We start from the raw sequence: 25,747 nt of genomic DNA, 5'->3' as shown, positions 1-25,747 counted from the left end.
TTTTTCTTTTCTCCCCACGATCAACTGAGAGAGGAAAGGTGCTCCGTAATATTTTCATTTTTTCTGTTTGTCACCCTCAAAGGAGAAAGTAAAAAGAAGACCTGCATATGAGCACATAACCTTCTTTAGAATGGAATATATGACCCAGGAGTTGAATGTATGTGCATGGTTGTGTGCGGAAACAAGGTGGAGATTGTGTCCCTGGGAGGGGCTGTGATTGTGGTTTTATGAGCGACTCCATCGTGCTTTGATGATGTGGTTACGGCTGTGCAGTCAACAAGCAGGCAGTCAATATGAGGCTGTCATTTCATCACATCATCGTGCACATTCTGCTGTAGTCTGCACTGATGCATGTTTAGATCAGAGTGTGTAACACTGAGGATAAAATAGAGGGTGAGGTAGAACGAAAGAGAATAAAGAAGGAGAGAACCGCAGGATGAATAAGAGGTACTCATCTTGGCCCCTCAGGCTCTTTCCTTTTGGACGCTGATGCTCCACGTTACTCCACATGGGTGCATCTGTAACTCTTGCGGGTGTCTCTGCCAGATCTTCTCTACACATCTGGCTCTGGTGTCAATTATTCACATGTTGTTGTCCCACAGTCCCTAACAATCCAGTTCTTTGTGTTTTTCAGGCCAGTGGTGTTGCCAGCTGATGATTACAGTCCCTATTAAGAGCCATTAAGTCTATTATGGCTGTCTCATTAACCCCTGCATGGCTGGTTTTTGTCGCACATGTGAAAACACACCATGTTTTTATGTGTTTAAAGGACACACATTCACTTACATTCATCTGCTTTGGATTTACACAAACTACTGTCACCTAAGCCTAACATTAAAATGACAGTTAACCCTTAAATTCAATGTTTTATGTCAGGGATAAGTCAAATGTTTCAACACATATGAATATCAAAACAGAATGTCCTCTGAACCTCCTAAGACCCAGGAAATGTCAGCAAAGTACAAGATTTTTTTTTTTTTTTTTATTAAATAATTGCCTATATTGGAAACATCATGATGCAACAGTTTTTTCAGATGCAATTTTTAAAATTTTTATGGAATATCCTTTGTGGTGGAAAGTTTTCTTTTCTTTTTTTTTTTGGTATAAAGTTGTGAGACTCGTGTCCGCAAATGTGGACAGAAAACCCATAGCTGGGTCTTAGGAGGTTAATCTAAGATAAACATGGTTGATCATACAGTGTTGCCATGGTTACATGGCGATAGAAAAATTCTGAGACACAAGACAGAGTCGCTGGATTCTGGAATCAGAAGACTTTACTTGTGGGAAAGAGTCTAGTACATACAACAAAATGCAGCAGTTGACTAACACCGGGAAGTCTAAGGCTGAATCCCGATTCACCCCTTGGCCCCTCCCCCTTTTACCCCTACCCCTTTGTTTTGCACGTACATGTGGATCCCAGCCAGCATGTCCATGTGGGCCCTAGAAGAGTTACATGTGGGCTGCATATAAGGGTCCCATTTGGGTTTGTCCACAGTTTGCATGGTGGCCCCACATGTTTACTCATATCAGAATCAGAGATCTGAATATCTCATATTATTTATTCTTCACACTATTTATCCCTCAATATTTATCTTTCATGTCATTTGCACTACTTCTCATGTTATTTGCACTACTTAGATTCTACATTTTACAAATATCTTAGTTTGCCATACTTTTCATTTTTTAATGTAAATAACTGTGCCTTTTACTGATATTTGTTGTCTGTCTGTAAATTCTTGCATTGAACCTGAGAGCTTCACCTCAGTTTTGTTGTACTTGGTACTATGACAATAAAGAGATTCTGATTCTGATTTAGTTTCTATGTCTTTAACCTGTTTAACCCTGACCATATTTTCAGGGGAAAAAGGCCTAAACAGACATACCCAAAGTAAATGAAGAATTACGTCACACTAATAAGGTTCATATGGATGTTCTTGGTGTCTATGGACATTTACAGACCTCACAGAATCTATTCCCATTGTCTAAAATATTGTATCTATCACTATGCCTGAGTAAACTGTAACAAACTGAAAGAGAAATTTGAATTTTTTATCCTCGCCTGTTTTTTTTTTCGGCTGGATTGACGATGACATGCATAAATTAATTGTTCATGTTGGAGATTTTTAATAGCGTATATTTCACCCCACAAAGATTAAAAATCATGTTTGAACATTAAAGTTTGCACTAAAATATGCTTTTGATGTACAGTCTACTCTCGTTAAACCGCCCGCCGTTTTACCGCCATTTTCGCTCACCGCCGACCAAAACCATTGCACAAAAATCCCCAATGCATTATTCCATTAGCTACCACCATTTCCGCCTATCGCCATCCGCCAGCCCAGTTCCATACACAAACAACACTTATACCATTGATTTCCCGACCGTTATACCGCCAGCGTGATTGCCATCGAGTACACATAAATTTTAACAATGCACTGAAACAAACATGCGGGCCGATAGGGCTAAATCTACTCTGTATTTTATTCTTCTATTTTGGTTTTAATTATTCTTCTGTACAACACTTTGGTCCACTGCAGTTGTTTTAAAGTGCTTTATAAATAAAGTTGGATTGGATTCTGATTTTGATTCTGATTCTAAAATGGGCAAACACATGTGGGGCCACCATGGAAACTGCGGACAAACCCACATGGGACCCTTATTCGCAGCCTTAATTGTAACCCTTCTGGGGCCCACATGGACATGCTGGCCAGGAAGGGATTACTGTTGTCCTGATTCTCAATTAGACCAGGTCGAAGGGCTAAGGCGGAGAGTTGCATAGCTCTTGAAACAGTGATATTTCAGGACCACACTACAAACGGAGGAGTAGGAGAAATTTCCCATAATTCCGTTCGAATTATTGGCAAGATGGAGGTAAACGCAGCCAAAAAGCGCAGGAGTGTGATGAAAGAAACACACAAATGTACAGATTTTCTTCGTAAACAATCATTTGATCGACCGTTTCATGCTGTTTCAATGTGTTATAGATCGCATTTCTGCAGTTTATAGTTGATAGACGTAAAAAGATGCCCAAAGCCCATGGAACAGAGACGGTTACAGCTGCAGACGGCATGGGGAATACTTTCAGAAACAAAGTTGTCACATCTGTTCATAGCGGCGTCGATGACCGCTGATTACAGATCTCGAAGGGTTGTCCCATTTCGTAGGGGAATGTTTCAACCCCTACCCCTTGCAGCTCTGTTTCAAGGGGTAGTGCCAAGTGCAAGGGCTAAGGGGTAGGGGTAAGGGGTGAATTGGGTTTGGGTCTAAGTTCTTATAGGAAAATACGGGTAACACAATCATTGGTCCAAGTGTCCAAACATATCAGGTTCACCGTTGGTTCATGTATCCATGATGTGATGTGATGTATGGGTTCAGTGACTGCATTTGCACTCTCCCCCCCAAATACCATATAAATCTAAACCTGACCTCAGTACAGCTGTAGTTGTGTTGCAGGAAAAACATGCATCTGAGAAAACCAGAGACTGGACTTTAGAAAAGGTAAAGTATGCAGTAAATACAAACAAAAAGCATATTGTTTAATGTCAAATAATAGTAAAAAAAAAAAAAAAAAAAAGTCTTTGCACAGGTATTCAGAATAAGGTAGTTTTATTGAATGAGCGGTCCAAAAACCATGACATTTATATCAATTTACAACATTGAAATCTTACCATTTTATGCAGTGTAAGTGCTCATCACTGATTTATTTTATTACTTCCCCTAAGGAGGTTGTGCAATCACTCCTATGTGTATTATGCAAAAACTACCGCACTGACTAAAAGTTGGTCAAAGGGTACAAAATGGACTAAAGACAATGAAAAAAATCTGAGCCTGGAATTGTTTTTACATTCTTTTTCACACTGGAAAGTCCCAGACTGAGAATATTGTATTTAATTTCCAATAACTGAGTAAATAAGTAAAGATGAGGCATAAAAGTGCATGTGTGGTCCATTACATGCCAGACTAAAAAGCTGCTGCAAATGGGCCCCGCCTGTCAACGCCTGAGGCCACACTTGTCTCACAAAACATTCATTTTGTTCAGATTAGATTGTATGAGATGACGTCATAATTTGTTACCTCCGCTGTTAGGTTATGTTTTCATCTGGGTTTGTCTGTCTGTCTGTCTGTCTGTGTGCAAGATAACTCAAAAAGTTATGGATGGATTTGGATGAAATTTTCAGGAAATGTTGATACTGGCACAAGGAATAAATGGTTAAACTGTGGTGGTGATTGGGGGTGGGTGGATTTTTGTTTGTGTGTCCATTAGCAAGATAAAAGTTTATGGACGGGTTTTGATGAAACTTTCACACTGGCACAAGGAACAAATGATTACATTTTGGTGGTGATTGGGGGTGGGTGGGTGGGGGTGGGGGGGGCTGAATGCTATGTCTGTATTCGTCTGTGTCTTTAACGTTACTTGCAGTCAGCGTTACTTTTATCACCTCATTTATTTCATTAAATCTCCACACTGCTGACATTACTCCTGTCACGTACCTGCTGCACTTAACTGTGAACGTCGCGCTGCCGTAAGTGGTATCGGTGCGGTTGTATCGGATTACTTTTACGAGTGTGAGTACATGTACACACACTGAGTATCGGAGCCGATACCCGATACTGGTATCGGTGCATCCCTAACAGAGACAATTTCTCATAGACTGCAAGGGAAGCTCAACTTCCCCTAAAATTACTCAAATTAAATGGTCAAATATGTACAGTTGTGTTGACATTTCATTAACTACAAATGCGTTAGAACACGTTCATCTCACAGATGAGTTCGTTCAGAATCAGCTTTATCACAAATCAACAGACTCGATGTTGTTCACTTCTCATACATTCCCGTGGCGCTGTTTTCTCATTCGATCTCTGCTCAGTGCATTTTCCCGTAGACGTCAGCGTCCATGCACTTTAATGGGACGGAGTGGAACAGTTTTTTTCATTGCCTCAAAACTGGACGGTAATTGGATAAATGCCACAATGTTGTCCCGCCCCCAGACGCTAGGTGTCTCTGGGGGTGAATGGCGCTGTGGGCGGAGCTTGGCTGGGCTGGACGCTGGGCTTCCACATGTTGATTGGAGGATCAGTCGAAAGGCTGAATCCAGTTTGATTGACAGCTATTTTGAGATCTACTCCTTCACTGACACAGTTCAGTTTAATACCGTTGCGCATTCTGCTGTGAAATCAAGAGAGAAACTACTACGAAATTACTTGTTCATTTCTTGCACTGTAAATAAAACATTCATTGTACTTCCTTGTTTCAATTTAACATAATTTCAACGTTTTATTGTTTACTTGGTACGATAAGGTCACTGACCATTTTCTTAAAAAGGAACGGAGGGACGAATTTATGTTTAAATAACTTGACATTTTTTTGATGTAAGCCAACAATGAGCTTCCCCTGTCTGAAAGATGAGCAGCCGCCACTGATACTAATTATTTTGTCTTTACTTGAGAACACATGTGGCGCATCAGAAGTGAAACTAACACCTGTTCACTGTTTTTGTCAAAAAAAGCATCAGTTTCAGGTCTGTTTCTGACAAAGTGGAACTAAAACCTTTGCTAATTAATATTCTGTTTACTTGTTATTGATTCTTTTTGGTGTTTATTCTCTGCTGTAAACACCATAAAAACTAATGTCTTCATGTGTCAGGACACTCAGCTGCAGTTCATGTGATTTCTCCATATGGTGTTTTTTTCCTCCATTTCTCTGACACTCTCTCCGTCTGTCTGTCTCGTCTCTCTTTAGACTTGATGCTTGGCAGGTGCAGTGATCCAGTATGAAAGCGTTTCTGTTAATTCAATAAACAGCCACTAAACTGTGGAAAATTACTGGTTTGTCTCTAGAAAATATGAGAAATTTGCAAAAACCGCTTAGCAAGATGAAAAACATGTTGTTTTCCACACAGGACACAGTAAAGAAGCGCAGTGGAAAGATTTAGTGGTTTGGCTCGGATAGGGGGCTATTTGTTTACCATTTAACTATCCATGTTAGACGGTAAATACCAATCATTGTGGCTGCTTTTTCAGCTGAATATAGATAAATGTCTCAATTAGGAGTTCCATTAATGGCCAATAGATGCTGACTGTGGGTCAGATTGTTGCTCTTTTTTCATCTTCTTTGTCAGTTAAGAAATTGTGAAACCATCATGGCTCTTTGCTGTGGTTTTTACTACTTATTTAATTATTTCTTGCTCCAAACCGGGCCAGCAGATGGGACCGTATCCATATGCTGCCGTCATTAAAAAAAAAAAAACAACTCCTTATTCGTGCTCATTTCACAAAATCTTACGAAACCGTTGAACTCTTTGCCCTGAATACTTTGTGCCAGTTGACAGAACAGCAGATGTCAGCAGGTTTTATTGTACTCTGGCAAGTGTGTCTGATCCACGGTGTTGTTTTTATTTCATAGATAGTGGTTGCTTTAGCCAGAAGTCATGACAAAAGCAGGGTCAGCTCATATTTTGGCACACAAACACTACTGAGGGGACATGTGATACAGCCGTTCACTGGAAAAGACATCATACTCCAACTGTGTCAGCACACGATACTGCTTATATGACAAATTTCATTTATTATATAGTGAAAACAGCACACACACTTAGAAATACAGTACACTGTCATCTGAATCACAGACTGAAAGTGGTGGGTGTTGGTGGTTCTGAGTTTCAAAGTTAATGCTTAAAGACCTAGAACTATTTTTGTGAAAGTAAGTAAAAATATTCGGACTTTTTCCTCCAAATTTTCTTACTTTATTCTCAAAATATTTCATCTTTACTCTCAAAGTTTTCTGACTTCATTTAGTATTTTAATCCTTTAAACTTCAGTCTCAAAATATTCTAACATCCCCACTTTACTCTTAAAATATTCCAACAAAATTTTCCAACTTCACTCTTGAAAACTCCAACTTTTTTCTTGGAATATCTATCTTTACTTGAAATACTCTGATTTTACTGTAGGACTATTCCAGTTTTATTTCCCAAATATTCTGGCTTCACATACTTTTTTTTTTTTTTTGATTTTCTTTAGTCTGACTTCTTTCGTGTAGTTTCTTCAGAGCGATAAATACTAAAAACACTCTGCTACCATCAGTGCTCAGTTTGAATTTTCCACTCATATCACTTTTTTTTGTGGTGACTTCCAAATTTTAAAAAATTTTCTACCTTTCATAAGTGATTTATCACAATTTATTATATTATTATCCTCTCCATTTTGTGTCTTTTAGTGAATTTCCAGTATTTTCCTGTATTTTAAGTCACTGATCACGTAGATGATCTGAAACTTTCAAAGTCTATTAAAGATTATAATATAAAACATGGAAAACTGAAGAAAAAAACAACTTTTTATGTCATGAAAATATAAAAACAAGTGTCCGCTGTCATTTATCAAATTACAGGGGTCTTGAGATGTTATTTCCAAGTTAACTATGGAGCCTCTGAACGTCCAAATGGGTCATATCTGATGACCATGAAAAGAAGACAAACTGCATTTTATCTTAATTATTTACATGTAATATTGGGATTAACGTCTCAAAAGTTATTAATCTCCACCGTCGACCAAAACCATCTACTGATCTGAACTGTTAATTAACTGTTGATCCATTAATCCTATCAATCCATGTAAATAATTGGTGTAAAATACAGTTTGTCATCTTTTCATGGTCATCAGATATGACTCATTTGGACGTTCAGAGGCTCCATAGTTACCGTGGAAACACTGTCATCTTCTACAACATTGATTCACCAGTAAAACCCATGGAGTTGGATCAACGACAGTGGATGGACACACTGGGTTTATGTTCAATTAATGAAAGATTTTACTGTAAAAGTCATATTTTCTTCAGTTTTTTTCTGTTTTTGATCTAATAACCATCAACTTTAATCTGAACTTTAACGAACATCTACATGATCACTGAAGTAAATATAGGAAAATGCATGATTTACACTGAAAAATACAATATACAGAGGATAATATTATAATAAATGATGATAAATCTGTTAAGAAAAGTTAAATATACAGAAAATTAATTTGGGAACTGACGCAAAAGGAACACTGGGTCTTTATGGGTTAAACATTTTAGATCAGTCAGTGCTTTAGAATGAATGAATGAATGAATATTTTTAGTTCCTGATATGTACAAAAATATATACATATAAAGAACAATTAACACAATTGGTAACTGAAAAAGGCTTATTTCTGCTTCTCTTACTCCCATCCTTACTCCAACTCCACACCTGAAGTTGCAGCCAAAAAAAAATTAACACAAATTAGTCTAGATTCAGTTTCTTAAGTCACTTAGCGGTTATATTATTTTCATAGCCCTTGAGAATTTGACAAATTAAAGCTTTTTTAAAATTTGACAGCGAGCTACACAGTTTCACTTCATCATTCAGCTGGTTCCATAATTTAACACCAATGACAGAAACACAGTGATATATATATATATATATATATATATATATATATATATATAGTGATATATATGTGATATATATATATATATATATATATATATTTTTTTTTTTTTTGTATCTTTATTTTGGCGGGACAGTGCACATTAATGAACATATCTGTACATTTGATTTCAGTACAAACATGTAAATATGCAGGAGTTAGCGTCAGTGCTAATTTTCATTCGCAGTCCCCACTTAATAAATAACAGAGATTTGTGCAATACAAAGCAATACAGTGTAATAAGTGCAGTACAGAGCAAGACATTAACGTTTGTTCTTGCTTTACATGTTTCAAACATAAACATCCCTCTTAAATTATATATCCCTTCTCTTAACTTAAAATATTTTTGAATACATACAGGAAGACTTTTGCTCTTTGCACAAAACATAATTTCCATTGTTTTTAAATATACAATACCAGGAAATTTTTAATAATAATAATAATAATAATAATAATAATAATTTTAACATCTACATGCTCCCACTGGCGCAAGTTATAAAGAACAGCAATATTAGCTACCATAGCTATGCAGATGACACACAGCTCTATATCACAATGTCACCTGGAGACCAAGGCCCTGTACAGGCTCTGGGTAAATGCATTAAGAAGATTAATGACTGGATGTGCCACAACTTTCTTCAGCTGAACAAAAACAAAACTGAGGTAACTGTCTTTGGAGCCAAAGAGAAACGACTGAAGGTCACCACAGAGCTTCAGTCTTTAGACCTAAAAACCACCAACCAGGACAGACATCTGGGTGTAGTGATAGACTCAGACCTAAATTTTGAAAAACACATCAAGGCAGTCACAAAATCAGCCTACTATCACCTTAAGAACATCTCAAGGATAAAAGATCTGATGTCACAGCAGGACCTGGAAAAACTAGTCCATGCGTTCATCTTCAGTCGGTTCGATTATTGTAACAGTGTCTGTACAGGTCTACCTAAAAAATCCATTAGACAACTGCAGCTCATTCAGAACTCTGCTGCTAGGGTCCTTACTAAGACCAGAAAAGTGGACCACATTAGTCCAACTCTGAGGTCTTTACACCGGCTGCCTGTCCGTCAGAGGATAGACTTTACAGTTCTGTTGCTGGTCTGTAAAGCTCTGAATGGTTTAGGAGCAAAATCCATCAGTGACCTCCTGACCCAGTATGAACCCACCAGACCCCTCAGGTCATCTGGATCCGGTCTGTTGTCAGTTCCCAGAGTCAGAACCAGACACGGAGAAGCTGCGTGTCTGGAACAAACTTCCAGAAAACCTCAGATCAGCTGAAACACCCAGTTTATTTAAATCCAGGTTAAAGACCCACCTGTTCTCAGCTGCATTTGAGTAGAGTTTTTATTCTTGTGCGATGTATTTAATGAAACGGCAGCTTACTTCGGTTTACTTTAATGTGCATTAATAAAGTTTGCTCAGCAGGCCTGAGGCTGAACACTTCCTTCAGCTTCTCTAAGTACATTTCTCAGTAACAGAGATATTAATAGTGTGACCCTGGGCGTGTTGCCAGTGAAAACAGCACTGAGGTCCAGCACACGGACCTTCCACAAAGCTCAATACAAATATTTTAGCTACGAACTGGAAACTTCATGAGAGAATCATATGTTTTACTTTGGAAAACATAAAATACAAATTCCTTCTCAAAACAAGAAAATTAAAGCCAGAGAGGAAAGTATGACATCCTGGTAAACAAGGAGTGGAACTTTAGTCTGAGACTTTTGTCCCATAAATCCAAGAATCCTACACATCCAGCCAAACATCTGCAAATGAATTTAGAATGAATGGTGATATCAGTGCAATAGTATTTTTGTTTGTTAAAGTTATGTGTTTTTTTTTTCCTCTCTGAGTGATGACAAATATACAATCACGGAAAAAAAGGTCAGACCACCCTTGTTTTCTTCAGTTCATTCCCATTTTAATGCCTGGTACAACTAAGTACATTAGTTTAGATAAATATAATGACAACAAAAATAGCTCATAAGAGTTTAATTTCAGAGCTGATATCTATCCATTTTCCATGTTTTCTTGATAATAACCAAAATTACTTCAGTTCTTACATCAGTATCTATGGCATTGCACTGACAAAAACAGTGCTTTTAGGCATTCCGTGTTTTCTTTTCTGTCTGATTTAGTCACATGATACACACAGGAGTTAGGACTGGATTGCATAACCACTGTTTTTGATGACTTTTGTAGATCTGATAATTTTTTCCACAACTGTAGTAAAGGAGTAAAACCAAAATGTCTTAAGTGTCCTGGACCTGTTTTATTGGATCACCACAACATAATTATTTGTTAGTAAGTTTTCCAAAATAGAACCTAAGAAGGGTTTGTACTCGCCTCTTCAGCTCTGACGTTGTATCCAGGGCGTTTCGGTTTCTTCTTCTTTATTTCACTGTGTTTACATGGACTCTGATATTCCACTAATAATTAGAATGACAGCTCAGCCCAAAAACTAAACTAAAATTTAAACATTTCAATCAGAAAAAAATGGCCTGATCAGATGGAATTTTCAGTGAGAACCTCTAAAACCCCTCTTTTCTTTGAGCATATATTTGACCTTTTTAACTGTGTTTACATGGACTCTGAAATTCCATTAATAACACTGGGTTACAAAAAAATGTTTTTTGCAAGTTGTCTAGGTTTTTTCAACTGAATTAGGACCATTTTGCACCGCTAAATCCTAAAATGACATCTGTTTTTCTCAATCAGGTCAGGTTTTTTTGCTAATTTGATTTTGAAAAATTTGATCTTCTCACAAAATTGATTACATTTTTGTGACTTTATCAGTTGATTTTTTTAATATAGTTCTCACCCAAAATAGGTTTTAAGAGAAAAAAAAAAATCATTTTCTAACAGGATGTATTTATTACACTTCAGAGAACTCTTCTTGCCTTTGGTCCACTGATGCAGATACTCGGTGCATGACTTGCATACCATGTGTGGCGCCCAAACTTTATCTTGGTCACCAAGTTTAATACCAAAATAAGATTGGTAAGCACACTTTATGAAACTTGTGACTTGATTCCTGTTAGGTACAATGGTGTATTCACCGCAGATGTAGCAGAATACGTCAGGCTTATTTTTGCAAGATCTTCTAGTCGAAGCCATTTCATTCACCTGTAATATTAAAAAAAACATTAATCATAAATTGGCAAAAGTCAAATCTTCAGAACTCGTTTATTGCAAGAAATATGAAAGAATTTTGTATCATATGATGTGAAAATGCCCATAAATGTAAGCAAAAATGTTAAAAAGCCAATATGTAGCATAGTTCAGAAAGTTGACCTGATTGAGCAAAATTAATGTGATTTTTGGATTCAGCACACCAAAATTATCCTAAATCAGCTCAAAAAACTTAAACAATAAATTTGTTGTTGACCAGTGTAATCAGAATCACAGCCAACCAATAAACAAACTGACCCCCCCCCCAATAATTTAATCATAATTGGCCTGGACTGGCCTGATCAGATGGACTTTTCAATGAGGATAACCTTGAAAAACCCCTCTTCTCTTCTCTTCTCTTCTCTTCTCTTCTCTTCTCTTCTCTTCTCTTCTCTTCTCTTCTCTTCTCTTCTCTTCTCTTCTCTTCTCTTCTCTTCTCTTCTCTTCTCTTCTCTTCTCTTCTCTTCTCTTCTCTTCTCTTCTCTTCTCTTCTCTTCTCTTCTCTTCTCTTCTCATACATGTCTGACCTTCATGGTAGTAACATTTGGTCACATGGTAAGTTTCCATGAGGACACAAATCACAAACATGGAGGTTTACAGCAAATGGAACTATTTTGTTGGAGACTTAAACAAATATTTGAACACCTTAATGGCTTACATGCTTACAAAATCTAATATTATATCAGAATGCACTGTGGATCTGCCTCTAAAATAGAAGCTGGAAAACAACTTCTTTTCTTTCTTGTTTTATTCTCCTTAGGAGAGTGGATAAAATAACACTGGTCAACAACAAATTTATTGTTTAAGTTTTTTGAGCTGATTTAGGATAATTTTGGTGTGCTGAATCCAAAAATCACATTAATTTTGCTCAATCAGGTCAACTTTCTGAACTATGCTACATATCGGCTTTTTAACATTTTTGCTTACATTTGTGGGCATTTTCACATCATACGATACAAAATTCTTTCATATTTCTTGCAATAAACAAGTTCTGAAGATTTTACTTTTGCCAATTTATGATTAATGTTTTTTTTAATATTACAGGTGAATGAAATGGCTTCGACTAGAAGATCTTGCAAAAATAAGCCTGACGTATTCTGCTACATCTGCGGTGAATACACCATTGTACCTAACAGGAATCAAGTCACAAGTTTCATAAAGTGTGCTTACCAATCTTATTTTGGTATTAAACTTGGTGACCAAGATAAAGTTTGGGCGCAGATTGTGAGAAGATGGTCCTAATTCAGTTGAAAAAATCTAGACAACTTGCAAAAAACATTTTTTTGTAACCCAGTGTTATTTATTGCATAAAAAAAAAAAAAGAATTATTATTTGCTTTGTACACTTATCTTTAAAGATCAGAGTACATACATGAATAAATACTTAAGCGGGAATCTTTAATCATAATAATTGCAGTTGACAGAAAAAATAGCATCCATGTAACCACAGGAATTGTTTTGACAACTGGGGAATCAGTAAGGTTAGATTTTCTGGCCATTTCTAATGTATTTCTCTATTTTTAGGTCTTTCTGTCTTGTGTTTTGAGCTAAAAATGGAGATGGTCAAACAAACATCTCCATTAGCCTTGGACTCTTTGGTCTTTTCATACATTCCATACGTTCCTTCAACAGGGAAAGGAACTCCAGAAGGATGACCTACTCCCATTTTACAGACACCATGAACTTAGTGGACATCAAGTAGAACAAATAAGGCGTAGCTTTAGTTTATCGCAGTGGATAGAACATTTCCATACAAAGGAAGTCGATTTTTCCATAGAGTGAGATAAAAAAAAATGTAACAAATTAATAAACAAATCGCCTGTTAGATACAACAAAAAGTAAATCACTAAGCAGATGGATGCACATTAATATTTCTGTTAATCAGTCAAACACTAGTATTCAGTATTTAGTTATTAGCACATGAATTGTGTATGAATGAATGGTGCTATACAGATAACTTTGCCTTGCCTAATGGATCAACATCTATTAATCATTTTACATCAGTAGATGAATTTGGTTTCTAGTGGTTGCTACTTTTGTGTCAGTTCCCAAATGAAATTTTCTCTATATTTAACCTTTCTTAAGTGATTTATTACCATTTATTATAACATTACCATCTGTATTTTGCATTTTATTAGTATAAATCAGGTATTTTCCTGTATTTAATTCACTGATCATGTAGATGTTCATAAAAGCTCATATTAAAGTTGAAGGATATTATATTAAAAACAGAGAAAACTGCAGAAAAAAGTGAGTTTTTCAGTAAAATCTATCATTAATTGAACATAAACCAAGCATTTGCATTCACTGTCATTTACCAAACTCCATGGGTTTTACTGGTGAATCAGTGTTGTCGAAGATGACGGTGTTTCCACAGTAACTACGGAGCCTCTGAGCGTCCAAATGGGTCATATCTGATGACCATGAAAAGATGATAAACTGCATTTTACACCAATTATTTACATGCATTGATAGGATTAGTGGATCAACACATATTAATCCAGGGGTCTCAAACTCATTTTCTTTCAGGGGTCACATTCAGCCATATTTGATATCCAGTGGGCCGGACTACTAAAATAATAGCATAATAACCTATAAATAATGACAACTCCAAATTTTTGTCTTTGTTTTAGTGCAAACCCCCCCCCTTAAATTATGAAAATACTTCCTTTTATAAACTATCCAAACAAAAAAGATGTGAATAACCTGAAAAAAATGAAATTTCTTCAGAAAAATAAGTGCAATTTTAACAACATTATCCCTCAACTTATCATTTCTACATGTGCATTATGGATCGAATCTACAAAGACACTGTTGTTTGTCCATCAATCTCAGTGACGACCTTGACTTCAGTTTTTGTGGGTCCTGGAGTGGATTTTGAGCCCTATTTTTACCCAGAAGTATCTGCAACCAAGACACTAAACACTGAGTAACAGGCAGAAAATAGTTAAAATTGTGCTTAATTTTTTTTAGACATTTCAGGTTGTTCATATTTGTTCAGATTATTCACATTTAGTCTCAGGATAGTTTGTAAATGTAAGTATTTTCATAATTTAATGTTATTTTTTGCACTAAAACAAAGACAAAAATTTGCAGTTGTCATTATTTATAGGCATAGTGTAATATTATTTTCACATCAAATTGAGAAGAAAATATGGAGTCGCTATTTTTTGTAGGTTTTTATGTTATTATTTTACTACAGATCACATTGGTCTGTATGTGGAACCTGAACTAAAATGAGTTCCACAGCCTTGACTGTGGAATTTTTACACTTTGCAAATTCATCCCACTGGCCGGATTGGAACCTTTGGTGGGCCGCATTTAGCCCCCGGGCCGCATATTTGAAACCCCTGTATTAAACAGTTTAGATCAGTAGATGCTTTTGGGTGATGATGGATGTTTGGGTCTTTATGGGTTAATACATTAACTGCTCAATATGTAGAAAATAAAAACATAAACATGAACATAACGCAATGGATAGACACAGTAAAAAAAGGTTGTTATTATGGAAAAAAACTACTGCAAGGTTACAACTGAAACTAGAAAAATTTGAGAGAAGATGGAAACCAGTAATTCAAGTGATACAAGAGCTCTAAATACCCCTTTTTGTTTTTAATATTGCTTTTTTTTTTTTTTTTTTTGGGTAACTCAATTATTTTATTCTATTTCTTTTCCTCAGTAGCACCTGTTTTGGTTTTGCAAATACACTTATTTGTGCTGGTGGAATTTTAGAAGTCAGATTTCAAGAATGTTGTTGGTATCTGTGTAAAATATATATACTGAACAACAAAAGAAACGCAAGTATGTTTCGGTATTGGTTTATATGGGAGTTTTATTATGAATATTGGTTTCATATGAGATATTTATATCCAGCTGTGAAATTTACAGTGGCAGTACATTGAATTGTGTCCATGAGCACTGAGTTGACGGTCACGGAGATGGGCCAAGCGAATATGGCGATCCTGATTACGGGTGGTCACACGTGGTCTTCCGGATCTTGGTCTGTCCCGAGTGGTCCCTGTGTCACGGAATCGTGACACCACCTGCCTACTGATGGTGGACTTGTGCACTTGCAGACGTCTGGCAACGTTGCGAGCCGTTAAACCAGCATCAAGCGTACCAATGGTGCGTTCTCTCAGATTATCGTTAAAGCGAGGCATCGTGGTAACGCAGTAACTTTTGAGTCTTACCATTTCTTTTTATATCCCCCGGACAAACAAAGGGAATTGCCACTCCCATTTGTTGCTCCCACTACCATATCACTCAAAATGTACTGCACCTCCGATACTTTGTACACGTGCTCAACACCACTCGTGGTCATGTTTGCCTGCAAACACACGCTCCAATGGTTACAACTCACTTATTGTAATGTGTATCTCAGTTGACAACTCAACAGGACAGCTGAACTCTTGCCTAAATTAACGACCAAAACTTGCGTGTCTTTCGTTGTTCAGTATATGACCTTGACATGTTTCTGACCTTTATGTAAAAGGTGTAGTATAAGTAGTTATGAGAAAAAGTAATGTGACATGGATCGAGTGATTTGTAGACTGAGGCTGGTGTGATTTTTGTACAACTCCATGTGTTTTATTTTGGTGGAATAAATAAAAAGTAAAAAAAAAAAAAAAAAAAAAAGTACATGGAAAAAAATGGATGCCTCAATGTTAAATATAAAATCCACAGTCTTTTATGTAAATGATCCTGTTCTGTATTAATTAGAGGCATGGATTTGCATGTTAAACAGATCACGCTGCAGCAGCATCACGCACTGAAAATGAGAAAATGACATCACTCCTATAGTGACATCATCCAGGCCGATCGACTGGCATGACCTCATCCCTCTGGTATGTAATCCCCCATGTGACTCCTCTCTGAGCCCATGAATTATTCATGAATGGCATCCCCGTCAGAAGCACACAGCGGCTTTTACACTACGGGGCAAACAGAGGCGTTCACTGAACAGCCGACTCATAGTGTTGATGCTCCATGCTTCAGAAGGCTTGACTCATCTGCTGAGGCTGGAGTGATACCTCTAATGTAACACCTTCTCACCAAGTAATAATTACTGATATGGCACTGATGTCATTGTAGGCGCTGTTTTAACACTGCAGGGCTACTTTACATCTGACTTAATTACATCTCATGGGTGGGGATTTGAGGTATTGCTCCGCTTACCGGGCCTGATGAACTTAACTAATGAAAAAATTCGTCAAGTTCTTGGCTAAATTTGTGAAAACACACATTTGGGAGTTGCTAGTAGCTTGCAATCCGCATTCATGGCCAGAGGCTAAAGAGAATATTTTAGCTTAATGTGCTTCACATAAGAAGATCAAGCCAAATTATTTCAGGGCAAAATGTTAAGAAGAGATGTGCGAAATAAATAATTTAATGAGATTATAATGGTTGTAAAATGCACAAGAAGATGTTGTTGCATTCGATTAATCTTCTATGTTTGGATCAATCCTTCTTTAACCCTTTCATGTATAGGTCTCTCCAGTGGACAGTTCTTCTCCAGCTGTTCTCTTGAATATTCATGGGTTTTGATGTTTTAGTTCCATATCAGCCAACACAATGAACACTTACGCATCATCCCATACACTGACATTCAGACCATTACTGTAACTTTGCTGTTGTTGATAAACCTGATCTGCAGTAACATGTTTAAGTGTAAATCAATTATTATTTGTTAGAAAAGAAGGTTTTTTTTTTTTTGCATATTATCTCCATGAAGCGAGTAATTACTAGCATTAGAATATGTTAAAATGTGAGAAGACATCAGATTAGCAGCAATAAAAATGTTTTTATTTCATTGTTTTCATATCACTTTCTGATATTGGGTTTTTAAACACGTTTCTTTACTTCAAAATTAAATGCATGGATATTTCTGTAACTCCATAGAAAAAAAAACTTGATTGTATTGTTTTTTTCATGCCTAAGGAGGTATAAAAACACTGAAGAAAAAAATCTTGACTAAGGTTCTCACAATTCATGCATGAAAGGGTTAATCATATTTTGCGAAACCTACTTTTATTAGTCTTTGGTTCATTTATTTGTGTATTTGGGGACTCTAATAGTTAAAAAAAACTGAATTTGAACCCTCCAGGTGCTGCAAAGCTATCTTTATATTCATTCCAGCAAAAATCAAGCGGATTTCTACAACCAATTCCAATTCCTTCTTAATTTGTTACATTTTAAAACTAGTTAGACATTTGCACATATAAGGTCAAGACTTCCGGCGAACATTTCTCTGAGTACGACATTGTTTGTCAGCAGCAGCGGTTGTAGTAAAAACTGAAAATATGTCCAAACTTCGGGCCGATTACCTAAAATGTTCATTTACAAACATAAGTAGCTGAACGGGACCGAGCAGCACAGTCAACAACCTGGAGTGGGCGGGGCCTTAAGTGTCTCATGTGCATTTAAAGGGCCAGCGCTCCAAACAACCTTTCTGGTGTCATTACTCAGACATAGGGTTGAAGATGGACCCGTGGAGTTGAATTAATGAAGAATTCAGACCCAAGCAGAGCATTTACAGTTTATATAGACCACAGGGAAATGTTTGAAAATGCATAATTCCATTCTAAAAAAGCAAAATGTCACTCCTTTAAAGCTTTAGCCAACTGACATCAGTCTCCGCTGCACTGGCCAAACTGGATCTTTATGGCTTTTCTGAGGTGTTTTGCATCTTCACACCCCATGTTTCATTTGTCATGTTTATCTGTGCTGTCCAGTTCAGGGGAGGTTAAATAATATAATGGTTTATGTCAACAGGTGGGTACAAAGTGAAGCTGGAAATGGAGCTAAAATTTTTAAAATTTTGTTTTAAAATGCAAAATTCCATTTAAAAAAAAAAAGCAAAATATCACTCCTTTAACCCTCAAAGACCTAAACAGCTAATGCCACAAAAAACATTTACCGATCTAAAATGTTTTAATAACTTCTAAACTATCAGTCTTATAATTTCTAGTAAATAATTCAGGTAATTCAGCGTCACCTTCAGCAACTTTGATTCACCAGTAAAACTCATGTAGTTTGACAAATGACAGTGTTTGTAGATGCTTGTTTTTACATTCAATTCATGATATATTTAGCTGAAGAAGTCACTTTTTATTCAGTTTCCATATAATCTCTTCTGAATTTACTCTGAACTTCTATGACCATCTACATGGTGAGTGAATCAATACAGAGAAATGGCTAGATTTTTACTAAAAAATGCAAAATGCAGGGGATAACATGAGAAATGTTGATAAATTCCCTAAATTAATGTGGAATTGTACATCTTTAGGGCTTCTTTCCAAGCATAAATGGTGAAGCAGTAGTGACAACAGAGGGCTGACTCATTATGAGGTCGCCACTGGATTATAGTCTGATTTTTGTTTACTTATTTATTTTTTTGTTGCTGAATGACTCAAGCACACTATGGTGAAGGCTACATAACCAGAGGATGATGTCACTCAGTTTGGGGATGATCTCATTTCAGATGTGTAGGTGAGGCAGCTACATACTTTCCTTTGTGCACAGTATCATATATACCTTATGTGTCTGCCTTCATACAGTTGGAATCTGAGTTAACTGTGAATCTCATTTTCTTTCGTCACATTAAGCTGCACCCTTAAAGACCAGAACAGGGAAAGCTGGTCATGGATCAGTCAGGGTTTGCAGGAATAACCTCATAAGCAATGAATGTTGGCAGCTGTGTTTTCTTTATTATTTATAGAATCAAATGGAGGTTGATTTTGTGAGTTAAGTCAACTGTCAGTCTGTCTGGGGTGCAAATACTTGCTGTCTGACATTGTTGAGAATAGTTTCCATCTAAAACCATGAATGAAAACATAGGGATTTTCACATTCCTAAGTTAGAACAGTATATTTTGTGGTTTGAATCCATAGTTTTATTATTTTTCTGGAGTTGTGCAGTAATTAGTACCAGTTTTCTATCTATTCTTGGGGTTTGCTGATATGACAAGGGTGTCCTCCAAGAAATAAACATTATTAACCCATAAAGTCCTAGTGTGACTATTGTGGCAGTTCCCAAATTAATTTTTCTCTCTATTTAACCTTTCCTGAGTGATGTATCACCATTTATTACAATATTATCCTCTTAATTTTGCATTTTTTCCCAGTGAAAATCATCAATTTTCCTATGTTTAATTGACTGATCATGTAGATGTTCAAAAAAAGCTCAGAGTGAAGTCAAAGGTTATTGTATGAAAACAGAAAAAAACTGAAGAAAAAGTGACTTTTTCAGTAAAATATGTCATTAACTGAACATAAACCAAGTGTTTCCATCCACTGTCATTGATCCAACTCCATGGGTTTTACTGGTAAATCAATGTTGTTGAAGATGATGGTGTTTCCATGGTAACTACAGAGCCTCTGAACATCCAAATGGGTCATATCTGATGACCATGAACAGACGACAAACTGCATTTTACATCAATTATTTGCATGTATTGATAGGATTAGTGGACCGAACATTTTAGTCAGTGGATGAGTTTGGTCACCGGTTGTTGTTTGGGTCTTTATGGGTTAATCTGATCATCACATTTAACCCTTAAAGACCTAGAACTGTTTTTCTGGTGACTTTTAAATGAATCATTCTCTAAATTTAACCTTATCTAAGTGATTTACAACCATTTAATATAATATTATCCTCTGCATTTTGCATTTTGCAGTGAAAATCATGTATTTTGCTGTATTGAATCAACTGATCATTTACACGCCAGATGTAAATTCAAAGGTTATTATATCAGAACAGAAAAAATGCAAGAAAAACTTACTTTCTCGGTTAAATATATGCATAATGGCTCAACCGGTAATAAACAGTTTAGGTCAGTAGATGGTTTTAGTATCAGTGGCTGTTTGGGTCTTTATGGGTTAAAGCAAAAACGGAAAAAAAAACCCCCAAAACCTAGTGCTTGCCATCCTTTTTACTCCATGCTCCACTGATGACATCTTTGAGTCGTGCCCCCAGATTCTACTAATCCAGAGTCCCTGCAGGAGAGCATTGCCAAGTTCCTGACAATAATGATCCAGATGCATCTCTATTAAGATCAGTGGGCTGTGAAACAGCGGTGATGATCCTGCAAAATGACGCAGGGCGAGGAAAGCCATCTGCAAATTAATCTCTTCCCATTCATGCAAGGAAATGTGGACAGCCACGCAGTGACGCAGGCGTTCTACGTCATAAAGTTTGATAGTGACTGCGGGTGGACCGGCTCATTCTGCATCCTGGCACAGAAAAGGGGTTCTACCTATAAACTCCTCACGGGTTTGCCTTGTAAGGTGCTCGTGTAGAGATAACTGTGCTGTGATCTGATGCCAAGATGCATGAAATGAAATCATAAAGGTCCACTGCTATGAGCTTTGTGATCAGTGTCGATATTTGTTAACCCATAAAGACCCAGTGCTACTTTTGTGGCAGGTCTAAAATATTTTTTTCTCTATATTTAACTTTTCTTAATAGATAGATCACCATTTATTCTAATATTATCTTCTGTATTTTGTATTTACAGGGTGGGGAAGCAAAATTTACAATGAACATTTAGTTGCTTTTTCTCAGCAGGCACTACGTCAATTGTTTTTGAAACCAAACATATATTGATGTCATAATCATACCTAACACTATTATCCATACCTTTTCAGAAACTTTTGCCCATATGAGTAATCAGGAAAGCAAACGTCAGAGTGTGTGATTTGCTGAATGCACTCGTCACACCAAAGGAGATTTCAAAAATAGTTGGAGTGTCCATAAAGACTGTTTATAATGGAAAGAAGAGAATGACTATGAGCAAAACTATTACGAGAAAGTCTGGAAGATACTATTAAAGAAGAATGGGAGAAGTTGTCACCTGAATATTTGAGGAACACTTGCGCAAGTTTCAGGAAGCGTGTGAAGGCAGTTATTGAGAAAGAAGGAGGACACATAGAATAAAAACATTTTCTATTATGTCAATTTTCTTGTGGCAAATAAATTCTCATGACTTTCAATAAACTAATTGGTCATACACTGTCTTTCAATCCCTGCCTCAAAATATTGTAAATTTTGCTTCCCCACCCTGTATATCAAACCAGAGCCACTCAGAGGGCAAAGGCCATTTTGGTAAACCCTCTCCATCCTCTTCATGCAGAGTTTCAGCTTCTTCCATCTAAGAGAAGGTACACGTTCCCCTGCAGAGCCAAATCCAATCGATATCTCGAATCATTTGTCCCATCTGCCGTTAAGTTTTTAAAGCCTATTGGAAACAATGCACCATTAACTATGATAACTTATTTATTTATTTACTGTATTTATTGTATTTTTTTGATTTATTGTACTATGTGAGATTGATTGTTTTGGTGATATGTGAGATATGTACATTTCTGTTGCAAATCAAATTGCCCTTTGATTGAATTGAAAAAATCTTTAATGTCCCCAATCAATTTTGTGGTTTTTCAGTGAAAATCCTGTATTTTCCTGTATTTAATAAACTGATCATGTACATGTTCATTAAAACTCAGATTAAAATTGAGGAATATATCAGAAATAGAGAAAACTCAAGAAAAAGGGACTTTTTCAGTGAAGATATCAATCACTGAATGTAAAAACAAGTGTGTTCATCCACTGTCATTGATCCAACTCCATGGGTTTTACTGGTGAATCAATGTTGTAGAAGATGGCAGTGTTTCCATGGTAACTACAGAGCATCCAAATGGGTCATATCTGATGACCATGAACAGATGACAAACTGTATTTTACACCAATTATTTACATGTATTGATGGGATTAGTGGATCAGAAGTTGTTATATATTTTAGATCAGTAGATGCTTTTGGTCACCAGTGTCTGTTTGGGTAGGTATGGGTTAAGGCTGTGATGCTTGAATGACCAGAGGTTCCTGTGTTGCTCCACCCCGATATGACCTTGCACCAGAACTGCAGAAAAATGAACAGTACTTTTTAGATTACACTGGTCTACAAGGAAAATGCTTCCAGAATAAAAGTAATGAAATTTTACCACATGAGAGTCACTGATAAAGAAAAATCAAGTCAAAAATGTTGGTTGGCTGAAGTTTCCAAGATACAGCCTTGGGTCAAAATGTGAAATTCAAGAATTAACGAGAGAATGGGTTTGACTCAAAAGGAATATTTGTCTCAGAGCTACAAGATCTACTTCAAAACACTGTCTGCACATTAGAATACATTCACTTTACAGGTTCTATTTAGAGGAAGATTTATAAAACTATTATATAAATGTACATAAACCAATATATATGTGTAATAACACTTAATCATATACCTTGAAAACATCAGCAAACCGGCACTTTTGTCAATTATTTTCCAATTATCTTTATTCTTATTAAAATACGTAACATTTAGCACATTTAATCTCTGAAGTAAATCATTTCTAAAAAATTGTAGACCAGTGTTAGACAAAGGACAGTGTTTCTCATATTCAGTTTTAACTCAAATTTAAATCTGATACTGAAGCACTGGTATGACAACCTAACATTTTCAAACAAGATGAGGTGAATTCCCAAAATGTCTCAGGCTGTGAAAATCACACCACATTGATTTCCACCAGTAGTTTTTTTCCTTTTTGAATGATACTCTTTTGCTTGGTCGACATGTTTGTTGTTGCTGCTACTGTGGCTGTGTGGAACTCCTCTTCCCACAGCGCATGTTGCGACAAATTTCCGAAAATGTCCGAGTGACCTACTGAGTCGACTCTGTAAACACATGGATTGTTTATTGGATTGGATTGGGAAGAGATTCAGGAGCGTAATCACGGAAAGACTCACAAATTCGTGATACTTAGGCTATGTCTCAGGTTTTACAGCAGTGTTTTTCAACCTTGGGGTCGGGACCCCACGTGGGGTCGCCTAGAATTCAAATGTCAATTTCCAGTAATTGATAAAAATTAAAAAAAAAAAACTTACTAATAAAAGAATATGGTGAGTTGAGAGAGACAATCACAATCCATAAAAGACATGACAAACTCTGAAGCTGCAACTGCAGCACTGTGGCTCTGTTTATCTGTCAAATGTTCATTGTGGTCGGTTTCAGATGCTGCAGCTCTTTCATAATTCATAGTTTGAGTTCTTGTTTGTTCAGTATTAATTGTCAGCCTTGTAAATCCAAGCTGGACTGACTGTACATATCCTGACCAAAGAAAATAAAATTCTCACTTTGTGCAGTAATCTACACCTGACTTTTCTGCCTCCGTCCAGAATAATATACATTATATAGACTAAATATGTCTAAAATTAATGTTTTTGCAACATAGAATAACAAACAATTACATGATCAAAATCAAATTACTGTATTTTTTGGACTATAAGTCGCTCTGGAGTATAAGTCGCACCAGCCAAAAATTGCAAAATAAAGAAGAAAAAAACCTATATAAGTCGCACTGGACTATAAGTCGCATTTTTTGGGGGAAATTTATTTGATAAAATCCAAGACCAAGTACAGACATTTCATCTTGAAAGGCAATTTAAAATAATAAAGGATTAGAGAGCAACAGGCCGAATAGGGTTACATATGCTAACGTAACACATTCAGCTACATGACGCATAGACAACGAACTGAGTACGTGTCTGGTCTGTTGACGTAACATATTAACAGTTATTCGGATATGTAACTGCACTGTTGACAAGCCTCTGCCGGCAGCACGTTGTTCAAGCACCCATGTGCGAACTCCTTCCTCTAGCTGTGGCCACCTAGCTTTTAGCCTGCGATTAGCTTTTTTGTTTTGTTTTCTTCATTGCAGTCGGAGTAACCTCCGCTTTTCGCCACTCCCTCACAAGTTTCTCGCTCACTCCAAACTTTCTTTCTGCTGCTCGATTTTCGGCTGCATATTTCACTACTTGCAGCTTGTAATCTGCAGAATACGATTTTCTATTTAATGGCATTTTTTTCAGCCCTTCTCAGTTGTCTTTATAAGTTACCGGTAATGTTGACATTTTAAATTTTCAGTGGTACAGAAGTAGCAGGTACAGGTGCACAAGCCTAGAGCACCCTCTTGTGGTTGTTAGTGTGAAAATAACAAACGTGAAATTATATAATAATGTGTTAATAATTTCACAGATAAGTCGCTCCAGAGTATAAGTCGCACCCCCGGCCAAACTATGAAAACAGTGCGACTTATAGTCCGGAAAATACAGTAATTTTAGCAAAACTATGTCTCCGTTTTGAATGTCTGGGGTCGCCAGAAATTAGTGGGGTCACCAGTCAAAAAAGGTTGGGAACCATTGTTTTGCAGATATGATGAAAAATTGGTGACAAAAGTCATTTGCAGCTTTAAGGGTAAACTTTGAAACTCAGAACCACCAGCTTCTGACACTTTCACATTGTGACTCACATATACAGTAAACTTCTCCCATCTGTCTGCTGGTCATTGATTTATTATTAATATAATTGCATCACATCTGTTTATCACAGATCATATGGTAATGACACCTGCAGATGATAGTCCAGGCAAACAGCTGGTGAAAAAACACCCACACAATACATCGAATGGACCCTCATTTGTAAGTATGATGATGTATTAGTATGCATTGTACTGGTAAAATTAGCGTTTAAATAATACATTGTGTAAGTTATGTTTCCTGTGAATAAAATTAACGCAACTGACAAAGCATATTCATTACTTGTTAGAAATGTAATGCTGTTGCAGAGCAGCAGCAGCGCAAATTTATTCTAAGTCTGTGGGACACTGATAAGCTGTAAGTCATTCATCCTTGTCTCTGTATGTCTAAGTTTTATCTGGTGCCAATGACAACTGTGTTTTCCAGTTATGACTCTTTTAGAACGCTCAGCAACTGCAAACTGAGAAGAATGAACAATAGACACCAGATGGTATTCATAAAGCACTCTGTATTTTCAACATTGAGTGGTAAACGTGTTGGAAAACATGGTCAGATGTATAAATATGACCCACATTTCACTTAATAAGCTGATTCACTGTTCACTGACCAGGCCTGTATGTGGAGTTCCCTGTTCGGTGAATAAGGAATGGTGACACAGACATACTTTCCATTTAAAATTAGGATTGGATTTGGAAAAACAGACCTCGGATCCACATCTGGAAGACGACTTCTTACAAGACTGAACATAGTTTCCTTTAAAACTGGAAAAAAAGGGGGTGAATCCTGCATAA

The 25,747-nt window shown here is 36.6% G+C and overlaps 1 long non-coding RNA gene across 1 annotated transcript; it reads left to right on the top strand.

Annotated features, from left to right (window-relative positions):
• The first annotated feature begins 322 nt into the window (after positions 1-322).
• Positions 323-24,753, top strand: LOC115418494 (uncharacterized). The gene is made up of 3 exons (XR_003935303.1): positions 323-334; positions 16,165-16,170; positions 24,520-24,753. It is a non-coding gene; the product is annotated as an uncharacterized LOC115418494 (long non-coding RNA).
• The last annotated feature ends 994 nt before the right edge of the window (positions 24,754-25,747 follow it).

Source organism: Sphaeramia orbicularis, chromosome 4, assembly GCF_902148855.1.
Source record: "Sphaeramia orbicularis chromosome 4, fSphaOr1.1, whole genome shotgun sequence".
In the NCBI taxonomy this organism is placed as follows: Eukaryota; Metazoa; Chordata; class Actinopteri; order Kurtiformes; family Apogonidae; genus Sphaeramia; species Sphaeramia orbicularis.
Note: the sequence above shows the minus strand (reverse complement) of the source record. Positions and strands in the feature narration are given on the sequence as shown.